We start from the raw sequence: 6,209 nt of genomic DNA, 5'->3' as shown, positions 1-6,209 counted from the left end.
GTTTAAGGTCTTAAGGACTATATAAGGACTATTATTATTTCTGAATATCTGTTCTAGTTGATTGCACTACGGAACTATCTAAAAGAAGATAGATGTATTCTTTTTTGCATGTGCAATATTCGCTGAATATTATTTTAGATGTGTGCATTGGATATCATTTGGATAATAGCAGTTACAAATCATCGATTTACATACTCCTTGACCTCACTTCCTGTCCACATCGCGTTCTCAGACTAAACATTGACTGTCAGCATTCGCAATTCTGTAACTAGTTAGGTAACCAACTGCGAGTTATGGTACAGTTAGCTAATATACAAAATACTATGATAACAAATGACTACTGATTTGTTGATCTGATTTTGGATCTTAAGTGTTTACCAGTAGTAGTAGTAGTAGTAGTAGTAATAATAATAATAATAATAATAATAATAATAATAATAATAATAATAATAATAATAATATAGCTTGGGGGCAGCATGGTGGCTTAGTGGTTAGCAAGAAGGTCCTGGGTTCATATCCCAGGTTCGAACAGACAGGGCCTTTCTGTGTGGAGTTTGCATGTTTTCCCCTTGCCTGCGTGGGTTTCCTCCCACAGTCTAAATTGCCCATAGGAGTTAGTGTGAGTGTGTGTGGTTGTCTGTCTATATGTGTAGCCCTGTGATGGACTGGTGATCTGTCCAGGGTGTACCCCTGCCTTTCGCCCAATGTGTGCAGGGATAGGCTCCAGCAGATCCCTGTGACCCTAATTAGGAATAAAGCGGGTATAGACAATGGATGGATAATATAGCATGTTTAGGAAAATTGAGGCTAATTCACTTTTCACCTTTATCCCCTACATAGTCCCACATTTAGGTGTTTTATTTCTTTTGAAAACATTTTATTTCACTAGATCATAATATTTTCCCAGTGACACTGCCTCAGTTTCTCAGATATCCATCGCATTTGAAATAGTAAGACATTATTTTTAACTGGTCAGTGAAAATTTACAGATGAACAGTTTTTTTTTTTAGGTTAAATTGAACCTTTAGTGATGACAAAAATTGAGAATTTGACAACCAATATATTTTTTTTATTTGTATGTTTATTCTCTTTGGTAGAACATCAGTATAGTTCTTATTATTATTTTGCTTTGGGATAAAAAAAAAAGTTTAAAAAGTTTTATAATTAATCCTATTTTTGTTTGCTGATTAACAAAAGGAGGGAAGTGGTGTGGTGTCAAAATTGAAGAATTTTATTTTTTTTTGCCAGAGTTTGCAAATTCCTGATTAAAATGTTGATGGTCTGGTCAGCATTTCCCATCATCAAACTGGATAAATTAAGAAAGAAGGTGTTCAAACCTCTCACCTGCTAATTGTGCCATTTACATCAAGCACAGCCACTCAGCTGCCTCTGTTTAGTCTGGCTAATGATGATGCACAATCTCAACCGTCCCCTCGATAATTAAAAAACTCTCAGCTGTTGCCACCACATTCATGCTGGCTGCAGGTGACAGATTCCCACGCTTAGAAAATATCGAGCTGTCTGTCTTCAAGACTTTTCTGGCAGAGCATGGCTGGGAAATTAGTTTAGTTCAGTGTTTACTCAATAATGTTTTTTTGACATTGTACATTGTTCTGGTCCTGTTCTGGATTTTAGTCTTTAAAGGTGTCTCTTTAAATCTCTCAGGAGGTAAATTGTGTTTAGCCTACAAAACAGCTGACCATTAAGAAACCTGTAGAGAAGTTGGAGGATAGTGTGTTTCAAGTGAGCGAAACTAATGTGTCTGTTTATTTTGCATGTTTAATATTAGAAATATGCAGTTGAGGGTATTTTTACTTAAAGGTGCAAAATACTACATGGTGTTAAATTACTCTTATAGACTGACATAGCCCATGTAGGCATCCTGTGGCATTACCTTTAATTAATTCCCATTTAATACACAAGCAAGCAAACAACAACAACAACAACAAAAAACCCAACAAACAAACATGGACCAATGTACAGCTATAGTAGCATTACTGTTAAGTCAATGTGGAACTGTTTTTATACATATGCTGCAATCAAAGTAACAGATATCCATTTATATTACTAAATAACAACCAAACCAGAACCTCTTCATACATAAAACATCTCTAAACAACACTTTAACAGCACACAATCATTACAATATACCCTGCTGACAAGCATTCCTTCAGAATAAGTCAGCTTTAAAAAAAAATGTCCTTCAAGAGTTTGGATATTCTGCAACAAATAGCCATGCCAAAAGTATGTCCACCCCTGTTCATGATATCCCTATGTGCTTTTTGAACCTCCTATTAGAGGCCAGAATCATGTCCATTATTATGGAGTTTGTCCCCTTGGCTAATGTAACAGCCTTCATTCTTCTGAGAAGGCTTTCCACTAGATTTTGGTCTGTAGCTCTAGGGATTCATGCTCATTCATCCACAAGTACATTCATGAGGCAGGATGAGAAGAGCTGGCACACGTTTAATGTTCCAATTCATCCAAAAGGTTCATTGGGGTTGAGCTCAGGGCCCTGTATAGGTCACTCAAGTTCTTCCACATCAACCTAGGATAACCATGTCTTTATAGACCTTGCTTTGTATACAGGCACAATGTCATCCTGGAACATGTTTGGGCCTCTTAGTTGCAGTGAATGATGAATGATGGAAATGTTTAGTACTGCAGCATACAAAGACATTCTAGACAATTGGGTGCTTTGAACTTTGTTGCAACAGTTTGAGGGAAATGTATCCTGATGATGCATTTGTTGAAGGGGTAAGGTCAGTGAACATGAAACATTGTCTTACTGCAACATGTAAAATAAGTACATCAAATGAGGCTTCAATTTCAGTTATCTGTTTCATTCATTAATGCCTTGGCCAGGAAGTGATGTCTTCAGGGGTGTCTATGTTTCTACCCTGAACCACAACAGTCTCTTCTTGGTAGGTCAGCAGTGGTAGCCAAGTTACTGCTCGTCTCCTCATGGCGTCCAGTTCCGCTCCCTCCTTCTATTCCACAGCCAGAAAAAGTCTCTTTTTGCTGCCTCCCCATCAGGCCATTGCCTTTCTTTATGTCTTTAATTCAAATGCCTTTTAGCATTCTCCACAACTACTGTGCAGGGAATCCCCTGTAAATAACCACAACTAGGAAAATCAATGCCTGATATCATTTCCCTCTATATTCTTGCAGTGGGTCTTGGTACTTTTTTGTTTTCTTTTCCAAAGCTTTCTTTCAAACTTTCTCCAAGGGGTCTGCCAGTTCAATGAGGATGACTTTTTATGTAGACTACCTTCCCACATCTGGCTAACCTGGGAGAACATCAAACCAACTTATGCCCTGCGTAGTTGTTGGAGATTTGAGTGTGTAAACTGATTGCAACAGAAATTAGATGTGAAAGGGGTCTAGTTTCTATAATTCTGCTTAAGTGATTTTCCTCTTTGTCCTTTTTGGCAGGTCCTATTTCCTCCAGCCTCCATGAGATCCAAACTCCACTGCCCTTGATCTGTTCATCCTTTTTCCACCAGATTACAGTCCAAGGTGGATCATGATTCTTCCCTTTATTAGGGTTGTTGGAAAAGGGTAGATCCAAGGACTTGTCACAGTGTGAATGGATTTCTGATGATGTCACACAGCTTCAGTATGTTTTCAGTTTAGACAACTTGATAAAATGCTTGCTTCTGTAACTTGATCATCCATAGATTCTCTATAGATAATTCTGAGTCTACAGTTTGCCACCTTATCCCACTGACTGTAAAGATTGCCCAACTGTTTGTGAAACCCCACTGACTGCACTTAAAGCAAGAGCTGTAGCTGGCTAGATCTCATGTATGGTCCCACTGAAGAGAAGCTTGCTTAAATTCCCAGCCATTTTCAAAGGTTCTTGTTAATTCTCCTCTCCAATCTTTCCATAAACTCATAGCACGTCAACTGCAACATTAGTTTTGGCTGTATACCATGCTTTTGGAGCCTTGTCTTACATTTTCCTGAAACTCCTGATGTTGCTTTGGTCTGTTAGGGCATGCTTTGCAAAGCATTTGATTTGATTCTCCTCTGCTTACCTCCCTGAATCTGCAGTTTGCTGGTCAAACATCTTCTCAATCCATGATGAAGATGCATAGGGGATATCGTACAGCCTGTTACTATTCCAATTTGCAAGTCCTGCCACTAGGTTGTATTTGGGCTGATCTTAATTCAACCAAAATGAATACATCTGACCACAAATAGTTGTTCAAGTTGCATTAACTATATATCACTGCTGAGCTTTTATAAATGTTGACAATATCTGGTGTACCTTTCATTCTCAGGAACTTGGCCTTAATATGTTCCACCTTCTGACAATGACTCAAGGCCATCATATCTCTGACTGGCAGCATGTAGTTTATATTAGGTTTTTGAACTATGAACAAATGATAATTTGGGCACCTTCACTTGAATGCTAACAAAACTTTATGTTCACACTCGCTTCTTCACTCGCTTCTTCAGTCAAATGGAATACTTTTCTGATGTATTTTTTTTTAACTTCATTCATTTCATCTTTCTGCAGAAACACGGCCGGTTTCTCAGACAGCAAATAAAACGGCTTGGTGAAGTATGACACCAAAAATTAGGGTTATTTAGGAGCTTAAATTTCAAATCCAATGGCATCCTAGTTTTAGTCAAAATAAATATGGACTTGCAGTATATTCTGAATGAGATCAATATCCTAGTTATTTCAGTTTGGAAATGTATTGCTGTTTGCAGCTTTTCATTGTTTTCTCAAAAATTAAGTGCCTGAGTCAATAAAAATTGGTTACCTTTCGGTACATTTCAGAGTATTTCTCTACACCTCAACACTTCTCCCAGGCTCTCACTTAAGTGAATGAATAAAAGGGATAATAAAGTCCCTGCTGGATTTTCCTCGCTCTTGCTTCGCATTTCCTTTTGACACAAATTGGATGTACTGTAATTTATTATGATTTTGGGTGCTCAGAGCTTTCTGAGACCAAGGAGCCTGTCACCTTGCAGGTGGAAAGCTTGAGGACAGCAACAGAATCGCCTTCCCCCCTCTCTCACTCTCTCCACACACTGATTTACTATTCCACACACACACCTCTTGCAGACTAAGTGACATCAAGCCTCGTTATTGTCATCACATGCCACATTTGTAACCTGTTAAGGAGCAAATTGTGATAAAATGGGCCGATCGTCCCTCTTCTGAGTGCACTTAAACAATGTGGACTCTGCTACACACAGTCGCACGTGCCAAGTGTTCCTATTTAAGATGATCACCTCTTTTTTTTAGTGTTTCTGGCTCCTTACACATAATGCATAACCCATTTCCTCCTTGACATCAAGGTTAGCATGTGTTCAGTGTATTGTGCATGGTGAGAAACTGTTTGCTGCCGCAAGTCTTGACTCTGCTATGATTCTTGGGCAATGGCTGATTCCATCACTCTGTGATTTGTTCCATATACCGAAAGGTCATGTTCGACTCTGGTATAGACACACGTTGAGAAAAAAAACGCAATATAAAGGATTTTCTACATGTTCTACGAACATCACAGTTCTTTTTATGTAAGGAAGGTCCCCATTGCAGCTAAACTTCTGCTGCTAATACACATATATAATTATTAAAACTGATATGTAAACACTTGATGAATTTGTCAGTACGAGGTTCAAGGGAAATCAAGAGACGACTTTGTGGTTTTACATTATGTATGTGTTCAGCGTAGCTCAAATGACTGAAGTGCTAGGATACCTGAAAATATTCCAGTAATCTGATTTACTTTTTACTCTATTGCTCCATATAAGAAAGGCATCATTTAAACTTTTCTTTTCTAAAAACTTTTCCAGTATCTTTCCCATGGTAAAAACAAATGAAATGTAAAATTGAAAGTTAAAATTTAAGAGTATTGTTTAAGGGTATTGTTTTAAGTTAATGTTTAAACAGTTCTACAGTTGCCCTTAGGTTTATATTATGAATGGATCTTGAATCTTTATTATTATTATTAGTAGTAGTAGTGGTAGTATTTCACAATACTGTAAAAGGATGAAGGTTCCTATATTGATTAATTAATTAGTTAATTAATTAATGAAATAACCAACCAATTAATTAGTTTGTTTCTTTGCTTGTTAAAGTAGTAACAAAGTTAGTAGTACAGATAAAAAGCATAGCCTTTGCATCCAAATACATTAAAACTTTAATTATTTTAATTTTTCATCAGATTTGAAACTCTAGAAAAATGATT

Source organism: Hemibagrus wyckioides, linkage group LG13 (genome assembly GCF_019097595.1).
Source record: "Hemibagrus wyckioides isolate EC202008001 linkage group LG13, SWU_Hwy_1.0, whole genome shotgun sequence".
Lineage (NCBI taxonomy): Eukaryota > Metazoa > Chordata > Actinopteri > Siluriformes > Bagridae > Hemibagrus > Hemibagrus wyckioides.
The sequence above is the reverse complement of the archived record's forward strand: the minus strand, read 5'-3'. Positions refer to the sequence as shown.